Source organism: Ascaphus truei, chromosome 3, assembly GCF_040206685.1.
Source record: "Ascaphus truei isolate aAscTru1 chromosome 3, aAscTru1.hap1, whole genome shotgun sequence".
Taxonomy (NCBI): Eukaryota; Metazoa; Chordata; class Amphibia; order Anura; family Ascaphidae; genus Ascaphus; species Ascaphus truei.
Genome location: NC_134485.1, coordinates 332,537,875 through 332,555,320, shown reverse-complemented (window position 1 = coordinate 332,555,320; position 17,446 = coordinate 332,537,875). Strand labels below are relative to the sequence as shown.

At 42.8% G+C, this 17,446-nt stretch overlaps 1 protein-coding gene across 9 annotated transcripts in view; it reads left to right on the top strand.

Moving 5' to 3' along the window:
• Positions 1–1,986: 1,986 nt before the first annotated feature.
• Positions 1,987–17,446, top strand: part of R3HDM2 (R3H domain containing 2) — a 165,578-nt gene continuing 150,118 nt past the window's right edge. For 5 of the 9 annotated variants that reach the window (XM_075591510.1, XM_075591512.1, XM_075591507.1 and 2 more), the window contains exon 1: positions 1,987–2,393. The gene's annotated coding sequence lies outside the window, so the exon portion shown is untranslated. Of the gene's footprint in view, positions 2,394–6,542; positions 6,652–17,446 lie in introns of all 9 variants that reach the window. The other 4 variants (XM_075591515.1, XM_075591513.1, XM_075591514.1 and 1 more) reach the window with 2 other exon arrangements.

The following is a 17,446-nucleotide window of genomic DNA, read 5'->3' as shown; positions in this document are numbered from 1 at the left end:
CCCAGACAAAGTGCCCACCGTTAAACGCACAGTAGACCTGCCCAAGATAAAATTAGTGTGATCTCACCTCGTCGGCCACGGCAAGAGCATGCACCACTAAGAATAAGTACATGTTTTGTTAAACATGCTGTGCTGGGGTGCCTGGTTTCCTCACTTGTTTGTGAGTAGACTATGATCTGTTTTAATGATTTCTTTCTTAATAAATACTGCGCCATGAGATTCTTCTCCCTTCATCTCTGAGCGCCCAGTTCCTGTCTTGAACTGAACTCATTTTGACTTCTAGTGGGGGCAGGGGAGGGAGGGGGAGATTGCTGCTTTAATGAAGACTACTGCGACACATGGTGCACGAGAGAGCACCGTGTAAGACGTCGATCCTATCGAATTCCATGGAAGCCGATCCACTTCTGTAAGAGGTGATCATGTACATTTATACACCTGGAGAAACTCACGGCTCTTATCCAGAACTTTAATAATATAGAAGAGAACATAAAAATAGCGATCCTCCTGGGAGAAGATGAAACCACAGCAAAACTGGCTTTACACTATATCAGCACCAGCCACAGGCTGAGAGATGCCCACTAACCCCCACATCCCTGTGTGTAACTGTTACCCATGTACCTTGCAATCATTATACCCTACCCCCTACTATTCATGTACTGTGTGTAGCAGGGTACCCCCTGACTACTATTCTACCCAATGGACTGGCAGTAAACCCTGGTACTACCAGGTTGCCAGTAGTTGGTATGGGGTTTTCCCCCTCGCCTTTGAGACTGCACTTGAGGGACAGCAGAGGGTGGTACATCCGTTGTAGCTGGGACAACGGGGTGCCCGCCTTCTGGCTGTACTTAAGGGCAGGACCGCCGTAAAGTTAGTAGTTGTTCCTTCCCCACTTGAGGAAGGCAGGTCACACATTGGAGAGGCTGCATATTGGGCCTACTCTATTCCTCTTCCCTCCGGTGGAGAGTGAGTGTGGACCATACTTCTGCTTCTGCTAGGGAAGTGGGGAAGAGCTAGGACGGCTGCGGGTGCCCTTGGCCTGTAGTGGCGGTCCAGGGACCATGTTCAGTGATAGCTGACCTGACAGACTGTATCCGGCAGAAGACTGACGTGTAACTGTTACTGCAGAGTGTAGTAATAAACCCGTTCCTGTTTTGCAATATAACTCCTGCCTGGTGCGTGACCCTAGTGGGGGGAGAGGTAATAAGTTATACCATGGGAGATCACCTTCAGTTCCTGAAGCCTACGGCAGATGGAGGCGCTGAACTGCTAAGGAGAAATGTGGGGTATGAACCCCCAGAAGCCTGTTCCTGTGTCCCCACTACCATCAGCAGACAACTCAGCCTTCCTGTTGCCAGTAGGTATATGCACCATACACCCTGTAATGGCCCCTATCTGCGATTGGGTGGGGGAAAAAAACGTTACATGTGTAATCATTGTACCCCACCCCATATTATTCACACTTTGGCAATATTGAAATGTTCTTTCGTCATGCCAATAAAGCTTATTTGATTTGATTTGTATACAGAGGTTAGTAATGTGGGAAAGAATATCACTAATGTTGACATTTGCATCTCAGACTTCAGCTTACATCCCACTCACTCTTTCTATCTCTCTCTCCCACCCCCCCCCCTGCGTCTATCTGTCTCCACGGTAACCGTCCCTCATTTCCACCTCCAGCCCCGCTGTAACGTTTCAACACCCTTTTATGTCAGAGCAAAAAGCAGCGCGCCTTGGTGACGCAAGTCACTTGCCGTGCCTGAACGTACAATTCTTTGTTCCTAATTTTCATTGTCTTTTTTTCCAATAAAGTTTATTAAAAAAAAAAATCTGACATGCGTGGGCTCGACCATGTCAAAGACGTCACTGCCCATACGGGAGCTCGGTGGGAGGAGAGAAAGGGAAACGGTGGAGGCTGTAATGTGCCCTGGTGACGTCGCCGGGAATGACGTCAGCACGCTCTGGCTGACGCAACACGTAGCCTACCAGGAGGAGGGGTCTCCAGGCCCCCCCTCCCCTTCATTTCCTTTTTTTTTCTCCCCTTTCTTTTTCTCTCTTCTCTTTTTTTCCCCCTTTTATCTTTATTTGTTCACCTTTTCTCCCCTCATCCCTCGTATCCTCCGTTCTCATTCTTTAGTGATGTCCCCTCCTCAGCCTCCTCTCTCCGGCGGCCTCTCCTCTCACTCACGCAGCCGCCGGGGCTGACAGGCTGTGAGCAGCAGAGAGAGAGAGAGGACAGAGACATCCATGACATTATTACCACTGCTTCCCATCCCACTGCTTTATTAATTATCTTTCATTAACCCCCCACGGCCCCCCATCCCTTCCTCCATATCCGGAGAGGTCCCTGAACATCCCGAGGAGAGAGAGGGGGCAGCAGTGGGGAAGGGAGGGAGGTAAGTGCACATGGCTTTTATCTCCACCAACAGGGTCACCAAGGCTTAGGGAAGTGGGGGAGGGTGGGTCTGTGTGGCATCAAGGCAAAGAAAAGCCAAGTTATTTATCAACCCGCCACCAATTTCCTGTGTCAGGTGTTATGTCAACTTTGCCTGACGCATGTTGTCAGCTAGATAGGTTGTCCCCTGGCGTGGAGGTAAACGACGTTTGGAAAGGGGAATGCAATGACGGCGATAGATGTGGGCAACGTTGTCCGGCTGCAATGTTTGTGTGTTAACTCCTATTAACACTGTCCACGTTGATGGCTGAAGCAGGTGCTAAATAGATTAACCCTTTCAATGCTAGTGGTGCCTGCAATGCATTGCCCCTCTTGCAACAGGAGGGTTAATGTGTCAGTGCTGCAAGATGCAGGGTGGAAGTGCCTTTCTAAACAACAATGCAATGTGAAAGTTGACTGCATAAACACAGTAGCTAAACATCAGGTAACCAATATATGTTTTGGAAAAGAATCAAGCTGTGGCACTGCCAGGTACATAAAAGTACATACAAATGGCAGGTTTAACGAAAAATGTATTCATTTGGGAATCATCGTTGGGCCCAATGTTTTTTTTTTTTTTCTTTTCTTTTGGGATTTGCAAGTATATGCTCCATGATTTGTAAAACTTTCAGTATTTTTCATCTTTCATTAGCTATTTGCACATACTGTAGTACGCAATCTTGTTTGCTCAACACACACTTCCACATAATGTGGATAAGGTTGCGGCCACACTGCCGCTGACCGCGCGGTACTTGGCGAGGTTACTTCTAGCAATTTAAATTTAGACGTCACTGCTTCCGTGGTGGCGCTCAAGCGCGGGCACACGCTCACCCATGCTTGGCGCTTACATAAACAAAAAAAACTGACTTTGAACCGCGCGCAGATTGCCTGAAATGCCCGCCCGCGAAATAGCAAGGACATAGCTCATAGCTCATGCTTGGAGAGCTGGTGATGTAACCGCTCTCCAAGCATCAGCGCTGTCAGCGCCAGCGTGGCCGCAGCCTAAGGCCCGGCTATAGAGGGGTGGGGAGAGCGGAGGCGCGCTAACGCTGAGGCCAGCGCGATTGCATGGACTTGCAGGCGAGCCAGCGTGCGCGAAGGGAGCCGGGGGGGGGGAGGTGGTTGGAGGCAGGGCAGTGACGTCGCTGGGCCAATCGCTCGCGACGCACTGACGTCAATGTCACGGCGCCGACGCTGCTGTGCTGTGATTGGAGGTTTTCAGCCGACAGCGCGCTGAAAAACAGGTTGGCGCTCGGCTGAAACCTCCAACGCCTCAGCACGCCTGCGGACGATCGCGTGAGCCCCCTCTCAAGGCATCCTCATTGAGGATGCAGGGGCTCAGCGCGGAGCGTCCGCACGCCTCAGCACGGCCTGTCCTTCTATGGACTCGGCCTAACACTAAAATTGTGCGGTCTAAAAGATTTGGATGTAGCTGTTTTTTTGTCCACTGGAATCTTGCCTGCCGGGACATTTCGCCACCCATCTGCCCCAGTCGGGGGTTAGGTTAGGAACCTAAACCCTTACCTACCCCTGACACCCAAATGGCGATGATGAAACGACCACGGTCAACTGACCCGCAGAAACTAAGTGGTGACGAAGAGTCGTACTGTGAAAATTGTGCTTTTTTTTTTTTTTTTTTTACCGTTCTCTTTCATCTCGCTTGATTTCTCTACTTCCTTCTCATTGACTCTTTACAAATTTGTTAAGGTCTGATTATTATATGATGGCCATTTATTTTTTGAATACCACATTTGTGGTTATTGTCAAACCTTTTTAGATATCTGTGAAATTAATTCTCCTTTCGTATTTGTTTACAAAACAGCTTCTCCAGGCCCTTGGTATATACAGTTTAGAACCTTTTATTTTATATTGTTGTAAGCAGCCGTTCTTGTCGTTTTTCAGTCGAAAATTCCAATTGAAGCCAATGATTTTTTTTGACTTAAAATGGCCCGAAAGGCCGCTCTGGATATTATGGAATTATGGCCCCTAGACTTGGATGTCAGGCAGGATTTGTGCTCGTATAGAAAACACCTGCTAGACTTATTCAATGTCCATACAGTATGATTCAATTATGTGACTTCCTCTGCTAAACAAATACATTGGTTGCCTATTTACTTTCTTACTTGATTACAAATTCAAATTTTTGCTTACAAAGATTGTATGGTGCATCTCCAGTTTACTTGCAACAAGTGTCTAAATTGCTATTTCCTGACAAAATGCATGTCAGGCTGTTGGACTTAATTTCTGCTGTAAATCCTTGTAATCTGACCCGGAGTTACCTTGTCTATTTTCTGCATGTTTAAATTCAGTAACTTTATCCACCCATCCTGCTGAAATGGGGTGCCAGTTGTACACTGTATTTTACATTGCTGCATTCTATTCTCCATTGGTATGATTATATTACTGTATTGATATTGCATTAGTAATTCTTGTTGACGTCAATTGGCTTAAAGATCCCTTGATTTGTCGGCTTGTATCTTTTTTGCCTGTAAAGAAAGTTGTTGTTGTTGTTCTGTCATTGCACTTGTTTTGTTAGCTAATCAGAGGGCTCACTGGTTACTGATGTCATGTAATTATGTACATTGCATAATTTTTCTCACACAGGTTTGTAAATAGTAATTCTTTCATTGCTTTGCTCCAGCTGTTATAAACTACAGTTGTGTTTCAGGAATACATAACAAAACATGTACAGGCATACCCCGCTTTAAGGACACTCACTTTTAAGTACACTCACGAGTAAGGACATATCGCCCAATAGGAAAACGGCAGCTCGCACATGCGCCTGTCAGCACGTCCTGAACAGCAATACCAGCTCCCTACCTGTACCGAAGCTGTGCGCAAGTGGGGAGACTATAAAGCCTGTTACAAATGCGTTATTTACATCAGTTATGCACGTATATGAGGCTTGCAGTACAGTACATGCATCATTAAGTGGGAAAAAGGTAGTGCTTCACTTTAAGTACATTTTCGCTTTACATACATGCTCCGGTCCCATTGCGTACGTTAATGCGGGGTATGCCTGTACACAGCAAAACGGTCCAGAATCAGAGTATTGCAGCTTCATGCATTAAAAAAGAAACAAAAAAACCCCATTAATTTACAATTCATGGTTAAAATGGGGCACATACAGTACCATTTCTGTTTTCAGAGCAGATCTCTCTGCTAGAGCTAGATGCTCTCTAGAAATATCGACACCCAACACCCATACATGTGTCCAAATCATAAGATGTGTTAAAATAATCATACAAAACAGTTGCCCGATGTAATAAACAAATTGAAAGGTAAAGAACAAAAAACTATTCTTTAAAGCCTTTTCTCTATGTAGGAAACGTTATAAATATATATTTTTGATACTAAGAAGAGAGGGGGAGATTTCCCCCCCACTGAAAGGAGGGATGGGGTACAAAAAAATAGTGAAGGTGGGTAGGCGGTGTGGGTACAGAAACAAAATAAAACTTGGAGGTTGGGGGTCGTAGGGTACATTTTCAGCCATGCAAATTAACAGTAATTATAACATTTGATTTGCACGTTATTATATTTAGCCACAGTGAATATGGTTGAAGTCAAATATCTCCCTTCTATATGGTTAGTCTTAGACTTTGTTTATTCCAGTAGAGTGTCGAGGAACTCCGATCTGTTTGTGTTTTTTTTTTTTTTGTTGTTTTTTTTTTTTTATACCTGAGTGTTGGGGAGGAGAAAATGTTCTATGAGGTGAGACGGTTCCGGTGTGTGTACCATTTTACTTAACCATGGGTACCATATATTTCTAATTGTGGTTAGTGAATTATGGAGGTAAGCTGTTATTTTTTCATAATGAAGCACTAGCCCGATTTTGTATTTATTATTTTTGAGATCTGGAATTGAACCTTTTTTAATGTGGCTGCTGTGGTGCCCGTAAATATATGTAGAATCAGTTTGCGTTCTCCATATGATACATTCTGGATCGGTCTGATAATCCAAACATTAATGAGCAGGTCCACAACATACATACCATTGTGCCCCTCTGGTCACATCCCTAGAAACACCGCGAGGTCTGACTAAGACAACAAAATGTTATCAGGGGTAAGGCACCATTAATGGAGAACGTTGTAGCTATTTTCTCTTATTGCAGAGCTGGCATTGAGGCAGTAGTGTTCCAGATGTCTTCCAAATCTTGGGGTGTCTAGAATCTGAAACATATATTGAAGTGCCCTGCCGCTCAACCTTAATATCTGGTAAAAGTAAGTATGGTATAGAACTGGAGCCCTATCCCCTACTGTTGTGTGTGTGTGTGTGTGTATATATAGTTGTGTGTGTATATTGTATGTATATATATATATTATATTATATTATATTATATTATATTATAATGTATGTGTCAGGGTAGTAAATACGGGAACCTTTTTTGTGACCCCTCTGGGGACGTAATATATGTATATGGGTCTAAAGACTCGCCTTGATCTGTCTCTGTATCTAACGTAGTGTACAGTATGTCCCCATCTTTACAAGACGGAGCGCTGTGTGCTATACTGTAGAGTTGCTATAAGGATTTTTACTCGCTTTCAAAGAGTGTATTAATGTAAGATTTATTTTTGATGGTGTGTGATGTAATAAATGCCAAGGTAGATAGTTCAGTATTAGGGATCTGATTTACTTCCTTGAAATGTGCAAATGCTTTACAGTTTTAGTTATTAAATAAGTCTTTAACTCTCTTGAGATCTTTGCTTTTTCACCATGTAAAGTTGCCCTCCTTGCATTCTGGCTTAAATAAAGGGTTGTGAAACAGAGACATCCATATTTGAATCATGAGTTGTAATTATCTTACTATTATTATTTTTTTTTTAAAGGCTTTTCTACATGCTTTCTCCCCTGTGCCATCTACAAGACATTTTTGCTTAGCGTTATGATTTTTCTGACTCTACTTTGAAGTGAATGGATTTAGTGTGAGAAGCTTCATTGTATTGTATAGTCCCTCTCCACATAGAAACATAGAATATGAAGGCAGATAAGAACCACTTGGCTCAGCTCATCTACCCATTTTCTATATGTGACGAGGGAGAGATTACATTTTTAATAAGAAATAGGACCATATTTACTGACTTCTGCCATTAAACACTTTTCGACTCTTACAGCCCATTGATGTGAATAGATTGGCAGAAGACTGCATAACAAATATGGCCCATAATATTTGTCTGACACATGTAAAGGTATTGTCTTACCCAATTATGCATAGATTTGTCAAGAGATCATTAGTTTATTGTAGAATGAAACCTGCTTCATTGATGGTACAAGTGTCTCCATTGAGTGCCCTTCTTAATAGGCAAATTTCTTTCGATCCTATGGTCTACTAATTTAAACAATATTCAAATAATTTTATCAGCAAAAGAGAGAAGCTCTATATAATGTTAAAACCTAAAATAATTTAGTAAATCTCGCTGGTAATTCTGCCGGTTGTGACTGAAACCTAGTGTTTCAGTCGCGTTGGTGACATCACTGTGCCTGCGTCATCTCATTAAGGTAGTTTTACTTATTTAGCTAGCTAAACTATGATGTGGGCCCATGAAGGCAGCCACTAGCACCAGTCAGCTGATAGTTGTTTCATTTAGCCTCTCACTACATCGGCTTTTGTTTCACGGAGCAGTCCATAACTCGAAAAAAAGGTTTGGAGTATGCACATGGCAATTGGGGGTCAATGCTACAATCTACCCCGACCCCAACACTACCAGGGGTGATATGAGACATGCATCCACTGACCAGATTATCAACATTGGTATCATATTCTTTCTGTTTTTTTGAGAGAGCCTCTCTATACAGGAACACTCAAATGTAACACACCCCTCTTATTTGGGGTATATGATATAGAGGAGACTATTGAGGTTCTCCAATACTTCACTTGTATATATTTAATTTAGTTATTCACAGATATCACTTGTTTGTATATATCACAGAGGCTTCCTAACACCATACCGAACAGCAGTGGTGTTTTTCATATATTCTGGAGATACCTGTTGCTGCAATAGAGATCACCCTATACAGTTATATATATAGATGGCTACTACACAAAGTGAACCCAACGGGGACCATATTGTAAGGTGACATATTACTTTTATTATAGCATTAGATTCTACTAGGACACACTGATGTCCTTATTCCGGTTGTTTCGGCATTATTTTAGGTTTTAACATATAGAGCTTCTCTCTCGCTGATATTAATACAATTATTTGAATATTGTTAAATTGGTAGAGGTAGAGTGCTAAGAATAGGGATTCTTTTCTCTTTGTTTACACCGATGTGCACATTCCCTAAAGCACCCCTTTAGTACGTTACCGTTCTCTTATTCTATTAGCAGAGCGGGGGGCCCTCTTTCGCTATATTCGATCCTATTGTCGCCAGATTCATCAGGGCAGCCATCTGAATCAAATCGCAGATAAAGGCTTCCATACTCTCATGGGATCTGTATCCGTTCTTGGAAACGTTCACTTCAGCGACTTTTGAACCTTTCGAGTTTCCTATCCATTAAAACACTCACTATAAAAACCGTTTTCATCACATCAATCACTACAGAACATAGTTGCAGAATTAGGTGTAGTTTAGAGCATTGCCAGCCTATATTCAGAACAGTTTAGGAAAACCTCAAGGCTGTTCATTGTTTTCCAAGGCCCCAGAAAAGGAAGAGAAGCATCAGTCGCATTTATTTAAAGGACGATCACAACAGCCATCCACAAAGCTTATACTTCCTTAGGGAATGTTCCCTCACATACGATTAAGACTCATTCAACAAGGTCTATGGCAGCTCCTTGGTCGGATAAAGCACAGCGTGCACAAGACATATTTAAGGTAGCAACATGGTCCTCATTAAATACTTTCTCTAAGCATTATAGGTTGGATCTACAGGCCTTGACTGATGTGGGATTTGGGAGTAAGGTTGTACAAGCTGTAATTTTGTCAGCTCCTAAAGATGTACCCACCCAATCTAACAACTTTGGAACATCCCAGCTATTATTGGCTGTCATAGAGGACACTGACTAATAAGGAAATTTACCTACCAATATTTCGGTTTCTTCAAGCTCTCTCTATGGCAGCCTACTTCTTTCCCTTATTTTTAGTTTTACATGTCTATTTTGATTAATTTGTGCTTCTTGTTAGGAGCTTGGATAACTGATAACTGACAAGGGAACAGGCCACACCTCTTTTGTACCTGCGTCAGAACTTGTCCTACCCCAGCTAAGAGTTGTATATCCAAGCTGTTCTTTACTGCCATATAGAACTTGAATCTGAAATATCAGTAGGTACATTTCCTATTTCCTTTGTGTCGCATTGGCAACTACTGTAGTAGGTTAACTCTCTTCATTTTTATAGGACAAGAAGAAAGCGGTGCCTTGGGGTATATATCTGCTCCCCACCAACACCAGATTTTTCTTGCCCTACGGGATATTCTAGGAAGAGGGTTGTTTGGGCCGCCAGAGTGCCATCCAGAGGGGACCTAAGAATTCCTCACCCTCCGCCTCACAAATTGAGGTGGGGGTCATAGTGTTACTATGAGCCACCACATGCAGCCTGCTCTGGTGGCTGTCGTGGACTGTCTGAGGCCGTCCGTGTATATAGAGTTTCTGGAATGACCACCCATGTGGATGTACGCGCGCCGGAGGTGTACAGCCTTCTATTTTCAGGACAGAGAAAGTCCTGATGACAGACGCAACTTGGGGAATCCTTAAAGGTTTGGTGAGAAATTGGGTCAGTGCTATGTATTTTTTTTGCACAGTCTTCCCCTGCTTCCCCAGAACTCAAGCTAGATCTGAAACCTAACCCCACGGTGGAAGATAGGACTAAGAAAACTACATTCATGCAAAAGCACAGAGGTTGTGCATCTTGTGTAGAAAAGTTCACAAGCCTATGCTATGAATGCATTAGGAAAATTGAAGAAGCCCCATTCACAAATAGCGGAATTCTTCAGTGGGCTGAAGGGGTCATTAGTCCACACATTTAAGCATGCTCAGAAGTGGTTAAAAGATCCTGCTCACAAACATCTCTGGATAGAGCTTTCCCAGTCTCTAAGGAAGACTGAAGGGCAGAAGACTTTTCTGACGACTGCCGGCAGGAAATATGTGCGCTTTTTAACATACTAAATAATTTAAAAGTAACTTTAGAAAATGAAGACACACTTGAGGAATTGGGCACCCAAGGTGGGGTTTCCTAGGCACTTGCAAAAATAATAGTATATTTCCTCTCCATTAGTCCATCAAGGATCGAATATATAAAAAATGGAAGTCGCCAGACAAGTTGTCTTCAATGCATACGAAGTTCTATAAATTATATCCCTTCGACGATGGAGAACTTAAAGTACATGGGAAATGGTCCTGAAAGTAGATACGGCAGTAGCTAAACTTTCAAAGAAGACAACTTTGCCTTGAAAGATGGGGCCTCATTCAGGGATGTAATGGACTGACATTCTCTGTACTCCAGAAGCAAACGTTGCTTGTGACGACGTTCTTTAGACCGGCTATCTCTATGGTGTGCATTGTCCAAATAGTGAAAATCTGAAATGAGAAGCAGAATTAGATGCTGGTTTAGAAATTGATGAACAATATTACCGTGATGAACGATGCTGTAAACTTCCTTTTGATGCATTGCTGGAAGTGATCTGCCTTATAGCTAGATCTTCCACACAGTCGATCATAGTGAGGAGAGCACCGTGGCTTGGATTCTAGGCAGCGGATTCCTCCTCAAAACAAATTACCGTCCCTACCTTTTTATGAGGGCTTTTCTCTTTTGTGAAGTCTTGATATCCTCTCTGACCTCAGGAGGCAAGGGTAACTCCCTTCCTCAGAAGGACTCGACCATTGAATCAACATCCTTCTGCTCCTCATGATGTTCCTTTCAAGAGTAAAAGCTACAAGCCTCGAAGGCTGTTTCACAGGCAACCTTTGTTTGCAAAAATCTTTTAGAGGAAAGCTTTTTTTCGGGGGCCACAAGGCCCTAACAGCAAAGACAGACATCATGAAAATCAGTGGATCCCGGTGCAAGGGGATGGGGGTGGCATGGTCTCTGTATTCCTTCACCAGTGGGCCCAAATGACATCAGGTACCTAGCTTCTCAATACTTTGAGGACTGGGTATCCTCTAGAATTCATACAGTTACCAATCCAAGACAAGTTTAGCAAGTCAAAATGGCCAGCAGGTCCTGCCAACACTGTGTGGTCATAAGAAAGGCAATTCAAGAATTTTTAGTCAACAATGCAATAACACTGGTTCCCAAACAGGAGCGAAAGGGAAACTCCCACCTGTTTGTAGTCCCCAAAACCACAGAAGGTTACAGATCGGTCCTAGACCTCAAAGAATAATGAAATTGTTGGCTTCAGATCAGGTATTTCAAGATGGAGTCTCTCCTGGGAATCCTCTGTTCTACAATTCGGGGATTACATGGATTGGCCTTCGGGGTGCGTATTTACATATCCCGATAGCTCGGGAACACCATAAATTCCTCACACGCTTTTCTTCAAAGGTGATTGTTTTAGGTATTACTTTTTGTGTAGAATGAAATGCAAAAAGGCTTAGTGCTACATCTAACTTGACATATTATATAGTTCAATACTTATCTATATATCTTCTCATAATAAAGGGTCATTTAGTTTAATTCATTTGGCCAAAGTATTTAAGCCTACAACCACTTAAAGCTGCAGTTCAGTCTTTTTTTTTTTTTTAATTTATTTTTTTACTTCAATAGTTTTAATGTGTGCAATCTCTAATTACCTAAAGAACTGTATAGCTGCAGGTCAATTCGTTCTCCATGTATTGATAGGCGAAATTTGGTGACATAATTAGTGCTGGCATATGTTTTTATTTGTTTCTGTCAGTCAGTGGAAGCTCATGAATATTCATGAGCACTCCTGCACTGACATGTGCTAGAGGGAGGGCAGGGCTGACAAAGGGTTGTGCCAGAGCTTGTGACAGGACATGAAGGGGCAGTGCCTTAGCAAATGGCTGTTAAAATAGAATACAAGAAAATTGGTCTTTCAAAGTTGTTTTTTTAAAAACAAAAAATGCTAAAAGTATTTTTTCTTACTACAGAACTGATTTATTAAAAAAAAACACACATGCAGGATATTGACTGAACTGCAGCTTTAACGGTAAAGCCCATCTGTGGATCCTAACACTATTGCACCTGCAAAAAGCTCTTATATTTTTGCAGGTGCAGTAGTGTTTGGACTTACAGATGGACATACTGTACAGAACTGTGACGTGGTAAGGTTGTGTGTGTGTGTGTGTGTGTGTGTGTGTTTTTGTTTGTTGTTTTTTTTTTTAATACTTAGGCCAAAGAATTTAACTAAATGACCCTTGCTTGTAAGAATAAACAGATAAGTATTTAACTATATAATATGTCAAGTTAGATGTAGGACTAGGCCTTTTTGTATTTTGTCCTATATAAAAGGGCACAATCCTGGTAGCACTCTTTTTGACACAATGTCATGTGGCGGATTTGGGTTCTGAGTTTACAGGGACTGTGCATTACTTTTTGTGGTAGTTACAGCTCTCCAAACCGTCACAAAGTAAGGGCTACTATAGCAGCACACAAACAAAAGGATGGGGTCGCAGAAAAAAGGGGAAAGAATCACTAAGTGTTAAAAAAAAGCATCTGGCAGTTTATAATGACATATAAAATAAGTACAAGGTGAGCCCATTGCATGCCGGATACCAACGTGACGACGCTGTAAACCCAGTTCTGCCTTCACACAGAGCAGGGAGAACTACAAGTGGTTGCCGGTCTGGAGCTTCCCTTCGGCACATACCAACTGCGATCCGGAGGAGGGGGGGTGTCTGGACTACGGAGCTCCTGTTGTGGTTTTACCTGTCTGGTGTATTGGATCAATAAGATCCTATTTTATTGTAAGTTTTTGTACTTATGTTATATGTCATTATAAACTACCAGATGCTTTTTTTGAACACTTGGTGATTTCTTTCCCCTTTTTTCTGCGCCCCCATCCTTTTGTTTGTTGTGAGTCTTCTCTAGCCCCGCTGATCACGGGAGACGGGGAGCAGCACTAAGAGGGATTTCAGAGACTACCTTTGACGGCCAGCGCGCATTTAACACTGTCCACTATAGCAGCACACCTGTCAGCAGGGTATTTGTGTACTACTTTACCTGGATGACTGGCTCATAACCGCAACCACTCGAATACAAGCAGTCGAGCATGTTCAGAAAGTGCTCTACCTTACAAGATCATGGATAGATTGTGAATATCAAGAAGTGTAGCTTATTACCATCACAAATGATGAAATGATTATTTTTTAAAAAAAAATTTAAGCAAATGTGAACACTTGAGACAAACGTATACCTTCCCCTTAGGCCGGGGCCATGGTACAAAATACAGCGCTGAGCCAGGAAACTTACCTCCTGCATCCGGCATGTTTGGGGTTTTGGTAGACGCTTCCGCAGACGTGCGGAGGCGTGTAAAATTGCAGCCGACAGATCATTAAATTTTTCGCGCGTTTCCGGTCACGTGACCGGCAAAAGCCAATGGCACTCCGTGACGTCGGTGCAGTGACGTGACGCGCTAGCTCCTCCCACCCCGCCTCCTGCCCTGCCTCACAAGCGCGTTCGCCGACGCTCATGCCAGGACACACAAAAGCTCCTGCTTGAGCAGGAGAGCATGAGCGTCAGCGCTGTATTTTGTACCATGGCCCCGGCCTTAGACAAGATCAAGAATATCTGCAAGGAAGTGAGACGGTTTGTCAGCTTAGTCATACATGAGAATACCAGGACTCCTGTCCTCTACAGCGGACATGATTGAATGGGCACCTATTCACACAAGGACCTTGCAATGTAATTTTTTGAATAACTGGGACGGTCATTCCAGAGCTTCCAAGCAAAGGATCTTTTATTAAAGGTGGTAAAAAATAGCCTAAAGTGGTAGTCAATCCCAAGCAACTAGTCACAGGAAAGACTTGTCAATTCACCATTGGAAGGTCGTAATTACAGATGCAAGCCTCAAAAGCTGGGCCGCTCATGCAGACGCAGTTTATGTACAGGGGACCTCGTACAACAGTGAAAGGCTACATACAGCCAATCAGCATCTTATAGATGAGCAGCGAGGAATTCGGTGTTGGCTCGGCAGAATCACATCCATCATGCCCCCGTTCGAGTATATATCAACAAACAAGATGGCACTCTAAGTCTAGCGGCTCTGAAAGACGTTGGCAAGCTGGTGAAATGGGCAAAGAAATTACTAACATTATCTGCTATGCATATTCTAGGGCTGGAAAGCCTAGAGGCATATTTTCTCAGCAGGCACAAGGTTCAATCAGGAGATTGGTCCTTGTCTCCTCAGGTGTGCCAACTGTAAAGGAGACCATAAATAGACCTGATTGCCTCAAGCAGGAATACAAAGCTCCTGGTCTACTGCACAAGAGCCAGAGATCCAAAGGCATTAATTTTAGATGTTTTGGGCAGCCAGTGTGGACTATATATTCCCACCAAGAGACAAGGCATGTCTGATCATGATTGTACAGATATGGCCAAGATGTCACTCGTATGCGAATCTTGTCAAACTGGCAATGGCAGACACTTGGAAGCTTCCAATAGTGTGGGATCTGCTTTCTCAAGGGCCATTAGTTCATCCAAATCTAGTGTCTTTCCATGGCGGTGTAGAATTTGAAAGGCGGTCACTAGAAAACGTGGGCCGAAGGAAAGATATGTTTGAGACGCTGTTGTCTTCTAGAAATGTTACATCTACCAACATTATTACACCTATCCATGCCTCAACGTTACTGTAACTTAGAAAAGAAGCAGAGTCCTCCAGCACGTAGACTTTCAATCTTCTCCTCTTCAGTACATATAATGGGGAGATAGAGAAAACAGAACACAGACAAATGATGTAATACACGTTTATCTCACAGACAATCGGGATAAAGAAAAATTGATGGAGCTTGACACTTGCCTGTGTCTTCCTCCTACTGTAACTTGTTTGCAAAACTGTTACAAATTTCAGCATGGGACCTGAATATTGTGCTAGAGGCCGTGATAAAGATCCCTTTTTCATTCCTCGCCATAGAAACTATATTCCTGATAGTCATCATCTCGGCTAGAAATTTTGGATAACTACAGGCATTCTCTGCGCTTCATTCTTTTATCTCATATCCAGCCAAAATTATGAGAATTCTACCTGAATTTAGGTAAAATATGCGATCATCTTGCCACTTAAACCATGGGGTAAAATATGCGATCATCTTGCCACTTAAACCATGGGCACATCATAGTTCCATCCTTCTGTCCTAATCCTTGTAACAAGACAGAGAACATGTCACTGCCTAGATGCGGTTAGACTGAGCCTCCTCTGTATACCATGAGTGCACAAATTCTTTTTGTTTCCTGTTGGATTATAAAAAAACTATCCAAATTGTCTATCGTGCCTCAGATCTAGAAACCCTGGTAGGCCTTAAAGCCCATTCTACTAGATCCATGGCTAACTCCAGGACACATAAAAGGGCTGCCTCTACAGGTCAAATCTGTGAAGCAGGCACCTGGGCTTCAGTACTGTACCTACTTTTATTAGACACTATGTGAGGTGTATTGGCCTCAGTGGACGCCCAATTTGGGTGCATAATGTTTCAAGCAATTATCAATTATTAAGAACATTATGTATATTTGAGGGTTCTCTTTTTTTTATTTTTTTTCCCTGCCCTAATTTATTGCATTAGGGTTTAAGTAAATAAATTGTAGGTTTATATTGAATTGTGATTCTTCTGTGACTGCATACGTAGGAGATTTGAAGCAGAGACTGAGATGTGTATTCTATCCTGGAGAGGCCGTGAGACCAGCAGCTCATCATGTGAGACTGCGAGATCTCACCTGGAAAGACCGTGTGACTGCTGTTTTGGAACCAGATGGGCTGAGCGGCAGTGAGACCTGCTCAAATCCTGTTTTACCCCTTGTTTCAATATGAGCATTAAAGGTTTTTGGAAATGTGAGGGAAACAGTGTCGGTTACAAAATTTTACCATTTATAAATGAAAACAATCTGCACAATTGGGCTCTTTTCTTTCCTTTATCTCTGAGATGTTGTCTTGAAGAGAAGCGAGACCAGATACCAATTGGTTTTGCCCTGTATATTTACATTGATCAGCTTTATTTTTTTATTTCAAATTTCTAGAACTAAAAGGCAGACTGACTTGTCTGTTGGAGCGGCGGATTTAGAAGCAATCAAATCACTTGTTATTCATTTTAATCACACTACCACTATATGTTATGCGAATAATTTATATTCACCATTTAATAATTTACACGTTTATTGTCACTCCTAGGAGCGCTGGGTCAAACTTTTTTCACCTAATTTAATGAAACTTTGGGAAATCCCATTAGTTCTAGATGCTATGTGGAACACCGCAGAAAGTGAGACATTTTAAATCTATTTTCCTTTCCTCTAGTCCATCATGGCATTGTTTACCTATGAAGTAATGGAAGTTGAGTGAGGTATGTGCTGTATTAAAGCTGCAGTTCAAGCAATATCGTACGTGTGTAACACCCCTTCCCCCCCTCCTGGGAGGTATACGTGTTACGGGTGTTATGGTGCTACCTGTTAGGCTCACAAGGCCTATGCCTCTGCGCTTGGGGGGGAGACTGGGTGGCTGGTGCAGCGCCTCCACCCGTGAGGATCCCTTCGTTGGCGGTATAGCCCCTCATGGGAACCGGTATACCTCCAATAACCACAATCGCAACAAAGTGTATATACAACTTATTTACTATGATCCCACAGTCTCAGCAATACAGTATACACAAACACAATAACCGTCCCCCAAAGTACTAAGTGTGCCCTGGGCACCTAAAACCCAATGGTCCGCCCAAACAGTCCCACCCAGATATATGTGAGGGGGGCAGCGCTACCTTCCCGGTGTGGTGGTACCTTCCTGACTACGTGAGTTTACAAGAGGATTTGTAGACAAGTGGCAAGAGTGGTCCCACAATGCAGGGCCTCCAACACCAATTTTATTTTATTTTTTTAAACTAAATCAGTTCTGTACTATGAGAAAGTACTTGAAGCATT